Consider the following 19,523-nt stretch of genomic DNA (forward strand, 5'->3'; position numbering starts at 1 on the left):
GCCCTGCAGGAGGCGCAAGGGACCAATTTGTCATAAAAAGGACAAGATTCATATTGCATATTTCAATTACCTACGAAGGAAAAGGTAAATTTTCTTGAAATGAAGGTCTAGATTATGTTTATGGTTGCAAGGCAATTATCATTAACGTACGGAGAGTGCAGATAGAGCAATCGACACGCCGACAGCGTATGCTAATCGAGAAGAATAAACTTTAAGCAAATTGTGGACTCAACTTAAACAGAAAATGTAACATTTCAGATTTCTTTATATATGCATATTCTGATTAATTTCGTGAAAAAGAAAAACCAAGGTATAGAAGAGGTTTTCTAAATCATCACTCCCTGGAATCAGATGAAAATGTCACATCACAATTAAATTGGTCAGAAAATGGTACATATCTACCTATTCTTGGATTTTGTAATGAAAAATATTCTTAACATTACACAAATTTTTCAATGCCATATTCCATGACAAAAATGAAGAGGTTTGCTTTTTGACACCTTTCATCTGTCATGGCCGCCAACCGACTTTTCCTTCCCAAGACGAGGTGTTGAAGGGAATCCTGTTTTGACATGGACCATTACATGTGCAAGCCGAAAGGTCAAATAAGGCGAAGTTGTAGATTACACAAAAAGCCCCCACAAAAGTTACGTTTATTTTATTTACTGTCACTTACAAACGTTACAACACCTAGACCTGACCCAGCTAAGTAGGCATTAAAGAGAAATAATGTTAGGGTATCATCAGTGACTTATAGGGGAATTCAAAATCACAGTTCTTAATTTCAGAAAAGTCTCAGTAAAGGCCTCTAGGATACGGGTGTATCATAGAGAGAGAAAAAAAGCGTCTCGTTTGTGATGGTAGCAAACACTTGATAGCTTCTCGTCTTATTGGGGGTTGTTGATCGGTTAAACATTGATGGATATATGTTTAGATTAGTTTCAGGCGGCTGAGTTTTGTGTCAACAGAGGAACCAGTAATTGATTATTTTCACGCCTTGCGCCGTATGACGTTTTGTCCGGTAGCGATATGGTGTATTTGGTAAATACTAAACACGGGGTCTAGATAATCCAAGAGAGCTTAAGCTCAAAATCCGGGTTCTGCGTCTCAATTACCAGCGGATAAAAACTCTCAACAATTACAGCAATCACCACCAGTGTGGTGTCTTTTCAGAAAATATTTTTACCGCGTTAAATTGCGCAAAGCTTTACAAATATCATAATTTGGCATAGTGTAATTTTACAGGGAGTAGCATTTGTGACATTCTGTATTAAAAAATACCAGAAAGCGACAATCTCTTGTGGTCCTGCGAGACTGGTTTATAAATGTCGGGATAATATATCGTTTATTTTAGATCTGCCGGAAATGATTTCATACATGATGCCATATATTTTGTATGTTTGACCCTTTTGAAAAACGGACATGTATATAATGCATTGTTTTCCATTCTGCAGTTTTCCTTGACATTTTTACTGAAAATGATCTTTAATTTCTGACTGGGTTTTTTTATCCTCGAAACGCTATGCATAGGCCCAAGTGTGGTGTCCTTATCACAATATTAGAGTCTGTCAAAGGATATACGTACAGAAAACTGTATATACAATACAATGGAGAAATGAGGGGTTGTGTTGATTTTTTTGAAAATGTCTTAATAACAAAGTGGAATTGTAAACGTGTATTGCGGAGAACATGTTAAGATGAGCTTTCACTCCATTTCTTGGAAAGGCCGGACATTTCTTAGACTTAGCAATTTTAATTACAAACATAAACGTAAGTTCATAACAAATGTAACAACCTTGAACAAATGATCTTATTGAGAAAGAATTTGTAACTTTAACACAAAACTCGATTTATTTATCTATTCCTTTTCAAAAGACGAGATTGAGTGCTAAGTTTTATCTTTCCTGATAGTGTAAGGTACTCATAAGTAGACAGCTTCGTGCGATCCGTGATGAAAAGTTGTAGGAATTTTTTTCATAAAGAGAAGCGAAATGTTGGCATAGGATATTATTTTTGGATAATTTCTTCGAGAGCAATGAATGTCTACTCTGAAAGCGATAAAAACGTGTTAATTAAGGTTATGTAACCTCTTAAAGCATATTCATTTTGTTACATAGCAGAGCAAGAATGAAAACTTCATTACACAACACCCTTCCAAACCAATTAAATGAACAAGCGACGAAGTAACAATACTGAGGGCTTTATGCTTCAACTCCATTATGTGCAGTACCTAACACATCCGTGCGATTGTTGTGACGGATGTCCGCTGTGGTGGTGGTTGTTCTTTAAGTTGTTGTCCGTTGTGGTGGTGGTTGTTTGTAAAGCGTTGTCCGCTGTGGTGTTGGTGGTTTGTAAAGCGTTGTCCGTTGTGGTGGTGGTGGTTTGTAAAGCGTTGTCCGCTGTGGTGGTGGTGGTTTGTAAAGCGGTGTCCGCTGTGGTGGTGGTGGTTTGTAAAGCGTTGTCCGTTGTGGTGGTGGTGGTTTGTAAAGCGTTGTCCGCTGTGGTGGTGGTTGTTTGTAAAGCGGTGTCCGCTGTGGTGGTGGTTGTTTGTAAAGCGGTGTCCGTTGTGGTGGTGGTTGTTTGTAAAGCGGTGTCCGCAGTGGTGGTTGTTGTTTGTAACAGTTGTCTGTTGTAGCGGTTGTGGTTCGTTAAGATTGTTGTCTGTAACAGCTGCTGTGGTGGTGGTTGTTGCTTGTAACAGTTGTCTGCTGTGGCGGTTGTTGTTCGTTAAGGTTGTTGCTTGTAAGAGTTGTCTGCTGTGGTGGTTGTTGCTCGTTAAAGCTGTTGTTTGTAACAGTTGTCGGTTGTGGTTCGTTAAGGTTGTTGCTTGTAACAGTTGTCTGCTGTGGCGGTTGTTGCTCGTTATGATTGATGTCTGTGGCAGTTGTTGTCTGCTGTAGAGGTGTATGTCTGTTCGTCCGTCAGTAGCGCTCTTTTGTCATTGGAATTCCTCTCGCATTCTCAGAAGTAGCTAAAGTATCCTTCTTCACGCATGACCGAGTATATCTCGTGATGTTTTTGAATTTAGTTCCATCTACAGGTAAACGTTTAGCAACCTTGTGATAGATTCCTGTAGATGAGCAATGAAGTTCTGAATGCTGAATTTGTCCTATATTTTCCGCATGAATGACCAAGTTTAATGATGTCAGATTTGATGCTCGGAGACTACAAGTACATGCTCTAAGATCATGATCATTGGATGTATGATACCCGAAGACGTCTTGATATGAGGGGGGAAATCTCGAAGGGAAGTCAAACAAACAAAATCAATTTGTAGGATACAGATACTGTAATCATGTCTTATTGGTGCGAGTTCAGGTTAACACTTGGGGAGGAAGATCAATTTCTAGCAATCGTAAATATACGTGTTTTTAATACATAGATGAAATTTGCATGGATGAAACGTTTAAGAGTAACTTCAACTTGCATCAGATGTTGCTATTGACGGATGACTTTCCAAAAAGTGACATATAATTTCAATGCCACATAACTATACGCTCTGCATTGGTGATTTAGACATGGATGATACATGTAATATAAGTAATATCAATTATTATATCTTTAAGCACACTTGATGCAAATAAAATGGATGCATGGGTTGATTTTTGGCTTAGTTTTGCTCAACTAATATATATATATATATATATATATATATATATATATATATATATATATATATATATATAATTCTTTTAACAAAATGAATAAGGGATTTTTTTTTATGTTATCACCCCTCCCTATATAACTATATATAAATTTCCCCACTCTGTTTTGGACTTAATGGAGAAATCATAGAAATAGATTATATTCCATATGGTAAACTGAATTCATTTTACTTATAAAATATACATTTAGTTTTCGTTTTCATCAATTTTGAAAAAATAAGTTTATCGATGATTTTTAACTCAGACATGTCATGGTGAACACGCGGTCAATTATGATTGATTTATATTGTTTGGTTGTTTCACATCCCGTCGAGAATTTTTCACTCATATTGAGACGTCACCAGTAGGTGAGGAACCACAAATGTAGACCTATGCTTAATGTTTACGACCGTCGTAGCAGTGAGGTTTCTTTATCATGCCAACGCCTGCCGCGACACGGGACCTCCGTTTTAAGGTCATACCCTGATTCTCACTTTAAAATGCCTAGCGTTTGGTGAAGGAACACTCACTACCTATGTTAACGTTTTAAGGAGCAGTAAAAACGGACGTCACACGGATGAAAATAATTGTGCCATAATGCTGTTCGTTGATAAAAGTTCCCGCCGCTGCTTGGGGCTCCTGCCATCAGTGTATGAAGCGTATAAAACGCATACCGTATAGCGGTTTTTCCGAGGGTCTAATATTGGCGATTTGCTGGCTCAAAGGTATGCAAATAATTTTAGCAGAATAAATTTTGGCGGACAAGGAATCTCTCTAGCAAATACTGAAGTCACAATTGTGTGGTTATTTGGCGAGTGAAATTTTGGCGCAAAGCTATCTAACTGCTGGAAAAAAAACCGCCATACGGTAATAACCGCACGATTACAGGGCATATATCGGGCAATTAACAGGCATTACCGGTTTAAATGAACGTGGGACACATGTGAAACTGATAGAATGTTTTTTCAACGTTAGACGAACGGACTGCTTGTACTGATCATGTGACTGACAAAACGGGTGTAAATCGAAAGTGGATATACCTTATCTGACTTATCACCCTCGCTGACATATTTCCATGATGTCTCCTAAAGAAAGATCTAGAAATGTTGAGAAGAGTATAAGTAGGGCACGGGGAAAGGCTACAAAATTCTCCTCCATCTGCCATTAACAATGCTGGGGAAGAACAGACCCCCAAAGATTCAAAAGTAAAAAGATTCAAAAGTAAAACCCTGTCTGAATCTGGAGAGATTACTGGAGGTTCTATTAACGGACATTACCGTCTGAATAACGGATAATCACCGGATTAAACGAACGTGAGACGCATGAGAAACTGATATAACGTTATTTCAACGTTACACGAACGGATTCGTACCGGTCCCTTAGACTTCCGTTTGACAACCGTTATTCGCCAGTTTCATGCGGGTTTTTTATTGTTCGTAAACATGCAGCTGGTGTCCAGTACATCTTCGGTTGACCCGCTGTATACCCGGTAGCAGTCCGGCCATCACTCATGTCCACCGGAAATTAAGTGATGCGAACTGGACAAGTTCAGGAGGAGAATCGCACGAGTTCCGATTAAAACGCATAACAACGCATATCTACCTTACACTAAGCGGACTCCATAGTCCGGTGGTGTTCGTTTCAAGTTTGAACATGCTCAAAACTGTTCGATCCTGTGGGGATCCGGGTTAGAATAGGTCCTCAGTACCTCTTGCTTGTCGTAAGAGGCGACTGAATGGGGCGAGCAATTTCAAATGTTGCAACAGTAACACTAACCTCGGATGGACAATGTTACTGACTCAAGACAAGACGGATCATAAACCGCGTGATTTCGTTGTCTTTCACTGCATGTTTCTCGCGCCTTTCACTGCATGCTTCTCGCGTCTTAGGTGGTAATATTTGATAAATCGACATTGGTTCAGAATCCCATTATGTAAAGATATCACATTCTTATGGGGACTATCTCCACATAGAAGTTAATTATACATTTCTCAATGTGGTTTCCGTTGACCTATTATTGATATTTAAATGATTAAGTGTCAACATAAAACTGATTAAACGAATATGACGCGTAGTGTTTTTTGTACTATGAATATGAACTAGCAGATTCTGATATTCATGGGATAGATTGGCTGTTTCTGTGGTCCCAAATTATTCACTGCGATAGATAAACAAATAAATCTATTGTCTGATGTGGTCAGATGTTTGTCCATTAAATATAAAGAAGGAAATTAAATTAGTATTCAGATTTCTTTATACCTATTGTGAATGTTGTGTGATTCGCATGTTTATGTATTTTGAATTATCTTCTAATGCATTCCCGTGGGGATTCGGGTTAGAATAGGTCCTCGTTACTCCTTGCTTGTCGTAAGAGGCGACTAAATGGGACGGTCCTTCGAATGAGACCGCAAATCCGATACCTCCCTCAAACACCAACGTACCCATGGGGATCTGGGTTAGAATAGGTCCTCAGTACCCCTTGCTTGTAGTAAAAGGCGACTAAATGGGGCGGTCCTTTGGATGAGGCCGCAAAAAACGATGTCCCGTGTCACAGCATGTGTGGCATGATAAAGATCCCTCCCTGCTCAAAGGCCGTAAGTGCCGAGCATAGGCCTAAATTTTGCAGCCCTTCACCGGCAATAATGACGTGAAATATTCTCGAGAGGGACGTTAAACAATATGAATTGAATCAATCAAGCAAGCACCAAAGACTGCTTGACAACACCTTCACATGGACACAATTAAATCTCTAAAAAAAAAACTATCTAAGGATGTTGCTCCGCTCTAATTGCAGAGCTTGTGCCAGTTGTTGCAGTGTCTGAGGCTGTGGTTGGCGGACGTGCCTGTCTAGTTCGTTATATGCATGGTTGATAGGGTTAAAATCGGGTGATTTAGATGGTCAAGAAAGATATTATGTCTGCGGAATACCACGTGTAAGACGAGCAGTGTGTGGTCTGGCATTGTCATGTTGGAATACTGCTCCGGGATGTTGCATTATCAAATAGGAACTACATGTGGCTTTATGACTTGATCAATATACCGTTGAGCCATCAAAGTACCCTGTATGTGAACCTATGCTGTCTTGCCATTAGAGGATATTGCCCCCCCCCCCCTCCAAAATAGCCAACCTCGTGGATGCATTTTGCGCAAAACGTTCATTTGGCGCCTACACACTCTGAGTCTAAAATCAGGCCTCTGCAGTAAACATCGACATTCATCGCTGAACCAAACTGTCCGCCAGTGTTGCTGCTGTAATACTCTACGAATCTTAGAACAATGAAAGGTGAAGATAACGAACAGTGATCAACCATAACTCCTATGAGCATGCAATACAAAATAGATAGTTGGGCAAACATGGACCCAATGCCAGAAACAGGTATACGCACTCTAATCCAAACATCCCAAACAATTCAAGAACATCTGCTCTAATCCAAGCATATCAAACAATCCAAGAACATCTGCTCTAATCCAAGCATCCCGTAGTCGATTGCGAACAATCTGTATGTATCTGCTGAATGAACGATTACAGTGACTTCTGAAGAACAGATTCAATTGGAAGGAACTGTATTCGTGGGTGATGGGTAGAGTAATAATAAATTTCGTTTGCCAAAGATATTCCAAAATAAGTATAGATTGTATAATGATAAAATGTATCAAATTATCTTCATGTCAGATGAAATCCTGAAGGAAACGATAATCATTCTAGAGGCAAACTCCCAGGTGCGGGTATTTCTGTCTTAATGGCAGAATATTTTCAATTTTTATTAGGAATTGTTTTTACAAAGTGGAAATGGACATGACATGTTATATCATTAAACTGTGATCACTATTGAATTTTGATTTCTGATGTCAGATTTGAATAATTTCAAAATGTACATAAAAAATTGAGTTCTTGCAACACAGTTTCGTATCAAAGGTTTTGTGTGACATTTGTATTTAATGAAAGTCACATGCTGGCGTTAAGTAATGGTAATAAAACTATATATATAACTTGCTGCCATATTAAGAGTAATTTTGTAATTCATATTATAATTAAGGTTTTATCCGATTGTAGAGATGTATCTTTTATGGGGTTTTTTTAACCAATTATAAAATCAAATTCAGAAGAAGAAAAATCCTGCGCTTTTTTAAATCATAATCAATGTGTATCCTCTTCCAGCGGTGGTCTAATGACAGCGTATTTGACTGTTTATGATAGCGTATTTGACTGTTTATGATAGCGTATTTGACTGTTTATGATAGCGTATTTGACTGTTTATGATAGAGTATTTGACTGTTTATGATAGCGTATTTGACTGTTTATGATAGAGTATTTGACTGTTTATGATAGAGTATTTGACTGTTTATGAGAGCGTATTTGACTGTTTGTGATAGCGTATTTGACTGTTTATGATAGCGTATTTGACTGTTTATGATAGCGTATTTGACTGTTTATGATAGCGTATTTTGCTGTAACCTTAAGATAACATGTTTTGTTGTGACCTTCTGATAGCGTATTTTGCGGTGATCATATGGTTAACATATTTTGTGATGTCTCATGATGTCATATTCGTGAAACAGTAATGTTCTGTGGTGACCTGTGACCTTATGATAACGTATTTTGATATGACTATGTCAGTGTATGATAGCGTATTTTGATGACTATATCAGTGTATGATATCGTATTTTGATATGACTATGTCAGTGTATGATAGCGTATTTTGATGACTATATCAGTGTATGATATCGTATTTTGATGACTGTATCAGTGTATGATAGCGTATTTTGATGTGACTATGTCAGTGTATGATAACGTATTTTGATGACTATATCAGTGTATGATATCGTATTTTGATATGACTATGTCAGTGTATGATAACGTATTTTGATGACTATATCAGTGTATGATATCGTATTTTGATGACTGTATCAGTGTATGATAGCGTATTTTGATGTGACTATTTCAGTGTATGATAGCGTATTTTGATGTGACTATTAAAAAACACGCACCTATGATAGTCCCTATGCCCCAGAAACATTTGCTAATTAAACACGTGTAAGAGCTTCATTCATAACGTTGGGCGTCTATGCATTTCTGAATGTGTTTTCAATGCATTTAGCATAAAATTATTTCGTTCGGATTCAAGGGAGTTTAGAAATCAGACTTAATATGCTACACGCAAGAATATGGTACTGAATATATTAAACAAAATTATACAAAAATACATTCTATTTTAGGAAAATGTTAACTGAAGAAGGTGAAGGACGAATTCCAATGTGTCACATTCAGAAGTTACGGGTTACATCAGTATTCAGGTTTCGTAATATACATGTATTATGAGTCTGAATGAATCCAAATTTTATCTTTAACATGCACAAAAAACAGACATTGTACTTTTAGAGCAATCAGAATGCATACTCTATATGACTATGGCCTGGCGTGTTGCTGTTTCTGACTTGAGGATGTATTCCATCGAAGCATAAACATCATGATGAAAGCCCATATTTTATTGACTTTAGCATTTTTGGGGCATGTAATAGTAACCCCTTATCTCCCGAACAAGATGACAGTACCCCAAAAACCACCGACATTGTGACAGTAATCTACTGGAAATAAATACACCGCTTTAAAATGCACTTTAAGGTAATTTTTGTACTCAACAGTCGATGTTGGATAATTATTGATGAGAGCCAAATAGAATTAATGAAAGCCCTGATCCCCAGCGTGACAGCCTCTGTCCGATACTGTAATTATTTTTCATTTTCTCCTTTCACATTTTTTATCATTTTATTCATTCTCGTTGACCCGAAATTCGCGTTCCGTCAATCAATTTTGACTCCTATATTTCAATTGATTTAAATGTTGATTATTTTATTGTGATTGAGGATAATGACACGATAAAAAATAGCATTGTGCATGCGATATTGCCGAATCTAATTACTGACGTATAACCTCTGTAGAAGAAGATCCCGTCTCTGTAGTATCCGTCCCACTCCGGCTCTGAAAATAGACATTGAAAATATCGTGTTCGATGTACATCTGTACAAAGATTGCATACTTTAATCATCATTCATTTTCAAGAGGGAATATTATTGAAAATTTACTAAACATCTTTTTTCAAGAAGAATATTTGGTGTCATCAGTAAGGTGTTATTGGCCGTAAGTTTCTTTAAACTTTTTATTTCTAGAATAAATTATTTGTAAGAATTTCTCATCTGGTTATATCAATGCAATTAATCTAGGTTCGTCAGCCCTATTTCAGGAGTCGTTGTTCGGGCTTTGTGGTCGTCTTCTTTGAAAACATCACATGCTGTCATCATAGTAAGAATAGGTAAAACACCGTCGAACAATTTAAGTGACGAGTGTGAAATGCATGGTGCAGTATTAATTCACTAATATCTTGTCTTCAATGCTAGTTCTTAAGAGAAGATGAAATTGATTAGCAATGCTATGATAGCACATACGCAAGTTAGTAGTTAGCGTAAAGTATGCCGTCCCGGCATCTATTTCAAATTTTTTACCTGTTGTTTGTCGTTTGTAAAAAAAAAAAAAAAAAAAAAAAATGATTTTTCGTTGTGACCATGATATAAATGAAAACTATTTTTTTTTCAATTTCAATAAAGACATTGATATGTATGTGTAGCCAGCCAATATTTTTTTTTACACTTCACCAAAATGCAATATGTATAAATATGGTAATAATGTACATAAACTACACTTTGTGTGTAACGAAACCAATACCAAAGGTGTATGTACAAATAGTAAATCTCCTTTATCTTTCACCAATTGATTGTTTTTACGTCCCGTCGAGAATTTTTCAATCGATTGAGACGTCACTAGGTGTGGGTGAAGTACCACAAATCTAGACCTATGTATAGCGCTCAGGGCCGTAGCAGTGAGGGTTCTTTATCGTGCCAACGCCTGTCGCGACACGGGACCTCCGTTTTTAAGGTCATATCCAAAAGACCCGTGATTCTCATTTCTAAATGCCGAGCGTTTGGTGAAGGAGCAATCAGTGTACTATTTTAACGTCTCTTGTTTGACTAATTCACGACCTCCCGATTACGGAGAGAGCGCTTTACCACTGAGCTATCGCGACCTTTTATCAATATACACTTTTTGCATGGTTTCTGTGGAAACGGTCAAATTTGTCCCGAGGAAGGGGAAAAGACCTAGGAAAACCTGTTGTCCACGGCCGAAGACGTTTAAACTATTCCATAAACGCTATATATAACACATTCATTGCTAGCGTATTAAAAAGGCGTATCATTAATAAAGTTTATATAATACATTCATTGCTAGCGTATTAAAAAGGCGTATCATTAATAAAGTTTATATAATACATTCATTGCTAGCGTATTAAAAAGGCGTATCATTAATAAAGTTTATATAATACATTCATTGCTAGCGTATTAAAAAGGCGTATCATTAATAAAGTTTATATAATACATTCATTGCTAGCGTATTAAAAAGGCGTATCATTAATAAAGTTTATATAATACATTCATTGCTAGCGTATTAAAAAGGCGTATCATTAATAAAGTTTATATAATACATTCATTGCTAGCGTATTAAAAAGGCGTATCATTAATAAAGTTTATATAACACATTCATTGCTAGCGTATTAAAAAGGCGTATCATTAATAAAGTTTATATAACACATTCATTGCTAGCGTATTAAAAAGGCGTATCATTAATAAAGTATATATAACACATTCATTGCTAGCGTATTAAAAAGGCGTATCATTAATAAAGTTTATATAATACATTCATTGCTAACGTAAAGCGTTCCGTAATAGAGCCATATAGCACTACCTTGCAAGCGTATTTAACAGTCCCTTTGCTGGCGTATAAAAGCGTACCGTTAACAGCGCAGAACATTCACTGCTACATTTTAAAAGTATTGCAGCTACCTTTATCGTTAATATGCACACTGTACATTAGTTTACACTAAAAAACTGGCTTCTAGTCAAGTATATACAACATTGCAAAAGATAAACGAATATGCAATTTGTACAATTTCATAGATAATGAAGATATGGGTTGTTGGTTTTTTTTTTTCATTTTGTGTTTAAATGTCTCTTCGTAGTATGCATAAAATATAAGTATATAAAGTGCGCAGGGTAATCATATTTTCAGTCTGGTTCACCTATATAAGTCTAGCAAAAACAAGAAGTTTCGCAACCTTGGAAAATATTTGTATTATGTCATATTATTGAAAAATTCATACGTGGCATGTTGCATGTTGCTACTATCACGTATCCACTTCTACCATTCCATTATACCTACATGTGGTAGTGTTTGTCACTTAAGTGAACTTAATTCTCAAAGTTTGTACACACTGTTCCAACCCCCATTGCATTAACTGTCTTGAACTCTGTATGGAACTTTATCGGGCGGGGTAGGCATTACTTGATCCCAGGGATATAAATTTTATGTGAGATTGGCAACGTTCAGGAAAAATAATTAGTTCCATGTGAAAACGGACCCACTGCAATTGTCAACAGTCCGAGAAATTTGTCATTAGAAGATATCAAAGCAGGTCGCCTTTCTATGTTGGGTTTTAAAGTTTTATAAACATCTCTCTGTTTGAAAAAGCGTAGGGTCTATTATTTAAACTAAGTGTTTCTTGCACCTATCTATGAAAGATTGGTCTCAAAGAATATGGGTCGCCCATAAATTTCTGATGGTTTCAATGTATTCAATTACCAGACCTTAAACAATTAAACAGGTCTATTTAACCGCACATCTTTCTGTTGAATGAACTGGAAAACTGCAAATAATGTGTATAAAACACGGCGGGATACTAGATACTTTAGATGGTTGGAAAAGGCCAAGGGTCTCCATCAACTGCAAAGACTTTCGCCGTGATCTGGATTTTATATGGGGACCGAATTATCACGTCAAAATTAAAAGATAGCTCGAGACACCTCGCCCAGTAGGCGTACAGTTTCAAGTCTCATATCACGGAGATATTTTCCTATTTACCTTAAACTTTTCTTTCCATATCGGATTTCAATTTTATTTGGAAATGGAAAGTAGCGAAACTTGTATAAACAGTGGTGGGTTATTGGGATTTTAAAAATACAAGGTAATAGTTTAAACAGCGGGAACCTGGGCAGAAGACGGGTGCTGAACTCTGTGTTATTTCCTCCATTATATTCTGTCTATGGCCTTACGAAACCTAAACAGGAGATGAGCCGCGCATTATACAGGTCACAGTTCAATTGACATCTTTGTATTGATCTATCGATTAATAAAACTCACTTTTATTGCTTTTGACTCATAAAACCTATAATCAAAGATTTTCTTCGCAGAGGGTGTTAATGAAGAGACTTTGATGTTTGCTGAGTGATCGCGGTGTCACGAGGAAAGTTGAATTTAATACATTATACAATGACATCAAATGTATTTTTTATATTGTAGAAGATTACAAACAGCTCCTAGTCTCTCCATATCACAGATATATTTATAATTACGAACTGACACCGAGTATTACGACATGTTGTCAGTCGGCTAAGTTTTGAGCGAAAGTAAACTTACATGTACCACATGTAACTGAAAATACCGACATTCTTTATCAATAAATTTGTTTTTAAAAAATATAAGAGTTTAGATCTTTCTTTTTTCTTTTATCTTTGCGATATTTTGCATTCTAATTCATAGTTTCTGCTTTTAAATAGATATTTTGGTATCAAAATCTAAATATTTGATATGAAGAGATTTACGTACAATCTTACACTATGCAGCAATATGCTTGTTTTACATATTCAGGGTGAAATCTTACATGATGTGTCCTAGGTGTAAATCCCTAACGAATTCCCTTTGATCATATTACATGTTTAAATCGCTTTTTATTTAGACTGGTTATCGGAATGTGTAGGATTTTACATGCCACATAAAGAATTATTAATGGGGTACCTTTTACTGGGTTCTATTTAATAATTGTGCAGTAACTCAAAACTGTCGAGTATCTAATGGGCCAATAACCAGAAACGAATTCACCTTTTTGACCTAAGACTTTGGAAAATTGTTCTTTGCAATGCACTTATCTCTAAGAAGCAAAATCTTTTTCTCGCCCGACCTAGTATTCGAATTTTGGACCAAGCTTTTTCGACACAGCACATTGTGTTCCAAAGCGCCTTGTGGCTTTCTGTATAATGCGCTTATATAAATATTTGTTCCTCCGTAGCTTTGGGGTTATCAGATCCGAACTGTATACAGCAGGTACCTCCAAGATTTAAAAGATTTCAAAGGATTCTAACAGCAATTTAAAGCATCTTGGCCGCAAATAGCAGTCTAAAAACCAGGTCAGTAGTCAAAACTCAAATTCAGTCGCCGTCATCAGCCCAAAATCAGATCCAGTCGCCGCCATCAGCCCAAGGTCAGATCCAGTCGCTGTCAGTAGTATAAAGTCAGATCCAGTCGCTGTCAGTAATATAAAGTCAGATCCAGTCGCCGTCATCAGCCCAAAGTCAGATCCAGTCGCTGTCAGTAATATAAAGTCAGATCCAGTCGCCGTCATCAGCCCAAAGTCAGATCCAGTCGCTGTCAGTAGTATAAAGTCAGATCCAGTCGCTGTCAGTAATATAAAGTCAGATCCAGTCGCCGCCATCAGCCCAAGGTCAGATCCAGTCGCTGTCAGTAGTATAAAGTCAGATCCAGTCGCCACCATCAGCCCAAAGTCAGATCCAGTCGCTGTCAGTAATATAAAGTCAGATCCAGTCGCCGCCATCAGCCCAAGGTCAGATCCAGTCGCTGTCAGTAGTATAAAGTCAGATCCAGTCGCCGCCATCAGCCCAAAGTCAGATCCAGTCGCTGTCAGTAATATAAAGTCAGATCCAGTCGCTGTCAGTAGTATAAAGTCAGATCCAGTCGCTGTCAGTAGTATAAAGTCAGATCCAGTCGCTGTCAGTAGTATAAAGTCAGATCCAGTCGCTGTCAGTAATATAAAATCAGATCCAGTCGCCGTCATCAGCCCAAAGTCAGATCCAGTCGCTGTCAGTAGTATAAAGTCAGATCCAGTCGCTGTCAGTAATATAAAGTCAGATCCAGTCGCCGCCATCAGCCCAAGGTCAGATCCAGTCGCTGTCAGTAGTATAAAGTCAGATCCAGTCGCCGCCATCAGCCCAAAGTCAGATCCAGTCGCTGTCAGTAATATAAAGTCAGATCCAGTCACCGTCAGTAGTATTAAGTCAGATCCAGTCACCGTCAGTAATATAAAGTCAGATCCAGTCGCCGTCATCAGTCTTAGGCAGATCTTGGCCGTCGTCAGCCGTCCAAATACCAGTCGTGAAATCCGATCGCACCCCATGAGAAACGTCATTCATTGTTTTGCGATACAGACACACATAAAGCTGAGAGTATATATCAGTATGTTGCTATATTGCAGTGTATCTCACAAACCGGGAGGTCTTCAAATTCCAGGGTTGCTGCTATAAATCGTGTGACTCGAACAATGTAGACTGACAGCATGGGTAATCCATTCCTCTGTTAGTATTTACTCAGTCCTCATTGAAGTCTGTGACGTGATGACGTGAAATCATACGGAAACATGTTAAAGGTGTTTAATATCACCATTTATATTACATAACTTGTCTAATTTACATAATAATCGAGATCCGGAAAAAGATTCGTTATTTAGTATACACCTTAGTTAGTATGATGAACAAGTAACTAGATTTTACGACGCGCTGTGTGTTCACAGTGTCTATGTAAGCCTTAAGTGTTATTGCCGTAATCAACTGACTCCAGGCATGGTGTCGGAGGCAGTGGCTATGTACTGATTCCACGCTAATGGAAGGGATTAATGCTGCAACTTGAAAGTTGCGGACCTATATCAAATCAACAATGAATATAAATTATACGCGTCACTGGTCTCTAATTTGATAAATATGCAGAATTTTATGTACTGTCGCTCTCTTTTCGAATACTCCTTTACCGTTGTGTCATGAGAAAATCATATTAAATTGACAATTTTTAACAAAACACTCATCATAATTTGAGAATAACACCCTTCACTGATCAGAGGGGAGAATCTCAATAAGAAATGTTCACACGTGAAGTCATTATTCTGTTTTATCTAGTTGCATGCTTCATAGATCTCTTAATGCACCAACCACACACGTTCTACCGAGCTTTGCGGGTAGGCAAACTTGGTGTTCTCTGGCTTAGGGAGGGAGATAAAAAGTTATAAGGAAAATTTAAGTGTCTGGATTACACTGAGAGGCCCAGATCGTGCACCAAAACGAATACCTGTAATTGTTTGTTGCAGAAGAAAGATATTATGTTGCTGTTGTCGAATCCTTCAGGTTGCATGCCTCTCAGCGAAATGTGCATATCATCGGGTATTAAATGGGCCTTGCTTGGTTTCACTGTCGAAGTTTTCCTGGGAATTGCAAGCATTCGACTCATATTTTCTCCTCGCTAATTCGTTTTTCAAACATCAGTTTAAAAACTTTGAACAAAAGTGAGATACAGTTTCAAGTCTTATGACAAAAAAGTTGGTAATGCAAAGAAAGAAACCCAAAGCGTTGAAATATGAGGAAAGCATAAACAAAAAATCCCCCGTGTTTCCTCATCGCTTGTAGACTGGTAATGCGGAAACGAGACACCCACCATACTGTGAAAAGACGCTACTTAAAAGTTAAAATGTTTTGGAATAGTTTTAGGACTAAAAGTGTCAGATTTTGCTGATAATATCAAAATTCGTTGGTGTTTCTGCAGCCAGGGCAAGCCAAAGATTTTTACTCCGATGAATACATAATATATTTTTCATCCCAACGACAAAAGGAAAAAGTCACGCTGTGCCTCGCGAAGGTGAAAAGACGCAATGCTTAAAGGCATTGAATAGTAAAACCATCCAAGATTTTGTTAAAAAGCATGCGTGAATATCCTTTCCACTCAATCGATGTCGACGCTTTCGACTAGTATAGAGAAAGTAGTTGAAGATTCGGGGTTTTTTTTTCGGAATCTCCCTTTCCGTTCTGAATAACGCTTGTGCAACTTTAGATTGGTTTTCGTATGGTGCCTGTCGATATTAATTTGGAATCTGTCAAATGGGTTTTTTCTTCTTTAATTTACAGTACCGCGTTACATTACATTCAATTTTATATAAAGTGCAATGCTATCTATCTGGAAATAGGACTCCATATAGAAAAAAACATCCTCATTTGCAACAGATAACTATGCCGTATATCGAATGTGACAGCCATCAGAAATGGTTAGAAGTGACAGTAATTAATGACAGTAAGCGGTGTACATACTCCGAGTGCCCTGTCCACGACTCTACGTATCTGATGAGGAGTCAGATCCGGACAATGGCGTCAGTATTACTGTGAAACGGTCTCCTCTCATTTCGTTATATTGTGATAAATGCATATATGTCATGGAATACGCCGACGTATAGATGACATAGATACGAACCCAATAAGCTCAATCTCTCACTCTCTCTCTTTCTCTCATTTTTTTCTCAGGATGGAAGACCATCAGCGAAACACGCTGTCATAGTGTGGAAGATGATAGAGGGGGCAGATATCAGTTGTAGCAATATTTAAAAAAGAACTTGACTAATTTATTGGTTGTGTAAATATATGTTTATTGTTTATTCACCAATCAAGGGCCATCGGGGGCATGTACAGGTTAACAAGCAATTAATTATAACAATGAAAATAAATAACAATCATTCAGGATCCAGTTGTTCTGAATGCTTTATGCTAATGCAGGGAGATTAGAATAGAATAATTATATAAATGAAAACAATTGTACGAAGTGTTAAAGAAAGTATGAATTGTTGACTTGATTACAGGGGGTACCAAGGGACAGTGCCTGTTAACAGTCTGGTAGTAAATCTATTGTACCAGACTGTTGGTCTTGTACTCCCAGTAACCAAGACAGCTTACAAGTGTAAAGCAAAGAAAATGTGTACAATGCAATGAGATGTAATACTTGTAGTATCACATTCCACTGTTCAAAATCATCTTACTGAATACAGTATGCAAGTATAATACATATGTACATGCAAGATCCAGTTGTTCTTAAATATGCTTTAAATATCTCAGAACATCGGTAGCATGCAGCCAATCGCAATGATTAAATATAAGATGAAATACTTCGATTTTTGTAACTTATAGCGCACGTAATTAATTCTTTTGAAAGGGTGCATGTTTGACCCATTTTAACCCTTTGCAGACCGTGTCGAAATCTAGACTAAAAACTGAGTCTTTTATATAGCTTTCCGTAGACAGTCTATAGGATGGCGAGTAGATGCATTGAAAATTCTATTCACCCTAACAATACATTAGATATTTGACCGATTTTATTTAATGGCAAAGAAAAACATGCAAAAAATGATTTATTTTTTTGAAAAATCGGTTTACTTCGAATAATAAGCCCCATTTAAGGTATTCAGGAAATGTGATTTATTACATTACATTGGCTATTCAAGTATATTACATTCTCATACACAACGCAACATAACACATGTATGCCTTAAATAAATAGAAATTAACCAGGTCTATGCAAGGATACCTTTAAATGAGATTTACACCTACTTGACGTCAATAATATATTTTGTGGGTATTTTGTACAGCATGAAAACATTAAATTTTTGGTATAAAACCCTGTGTACTTGTTCTATATAGCTAACGATTGATAACCTTCATCTCTAACTACCCCACGACCGGTTTGAGTCGTTAATTTACTGTGGTGAACGGAGACGTGAATGAAACCGACCTTGTGAACATACTTCTTCAATTAAAAACGTTTCCTCGAACAGTAGTATGTGCGAATGACAAATCCCAGTAACAAACTGAGAAGACATCTGGCAAAATTATTGCACATTTTTAATATTCTAGGGGCGTCCAAGGTAACTTGAAGCGGACACATCCTTAGCTTTGACGGTGTAGATTCGCACAATAAAATCCATCCAGAGACAAAGGAATGTTGTTTAAAATTATCATGATTTAACTTTGGGGGGGGGGGGCTGATATCGACTGATCGTCTTTCTAATAAAGATCTTGAGAATGATAAATTTTATTTAAATAATGAATTTATCATTTTTTCGTTGGATGGAGGTATTCCACGAGAAAAAAAAAGATACGGAAAACTGCATCATTGCGCGTAGTGCATGATGCAAAAGTTTTCCGTCTTCTTTTTTTTTCGTGGTATACCTCCATCCAACGAAAACATAATAAATTTATTCCTTATCATTTAATATTTTAAAACATTGAGTTTATATGACAAAACACTGATATGGTTTGAGTTGAATTAACGAGTTATTCTTGGACTACATTCTATGTCATTTCGAGATGGGCGTAGTAATTTGTGAATACACAACATTAAAAAAAAAATCCGTTAGGCCTAATTGCGACTTCCACGAACTGTTGAGCAAACGGGTTTCTTGTGGACTGAAGAGGTCGATTTAGAAATAAGTCCTGGAGAAAGAGAGGCATAGCCTTCATCGACTTCTCTTCGCAAGCATTCATATTTTGATTCTGGAAAACGTGTAAATGCCGGAGTCGGTGATGGTGCTTCGACCGACGTTTCGACTCAGATGAGCCATCTGAGTCGAAACGTCGGTCGAAGCATAAACCGATGAAAAAGCGTGTAACATGTAAAATTAAATGATTCCATATTCCATTTTAATTTAACAAATCAGAATTGTTCTGTCCCAGCCATTGATCAGCCGGACCACCACTAGGCCTAAATCCACGGTTAACGCTATTTGGTACCGCTTGCAGGGCGGCGACCACGAGTTACCTGCCCCTATACAATGAGTTAATTGCCCCTGTATTTCATCTGTTAAGTTGTACTTAATATAGGCTTACTCTTGCGCAAAAAAAGATAGAAAATATCAAATATGGGAAAGCGGGACGATAGACCAAACATATCTACGAAGA

General features: G+C 37.3%; 1 protein-coding gene across 1 annotated transcript in view; it reads right to left on the reverse strand.

The window, feature by feature from the left end:
- LOC125649680 (uncharacterized) overlaps positions 1-19,523 on the reverse strand; it is a 219,428-nt gene that overhangs the window by 36,324 nt on the left and 163,581 nt on the right. The window lies entirely within an intron of this gene.

Source organism: Ostrea edulis, chromosome 5 (assembly GCF_947568905.1).
Source record: "Ostrea edulis chromosome 5, xbOstEdul1.1, whole genome shotgun sequence".
NCBI lineage: Eukaryota > Metazoa > Mollusca > Bivalvia > Ostreida > Ostreidae > Ostrea > Ostrea edulis.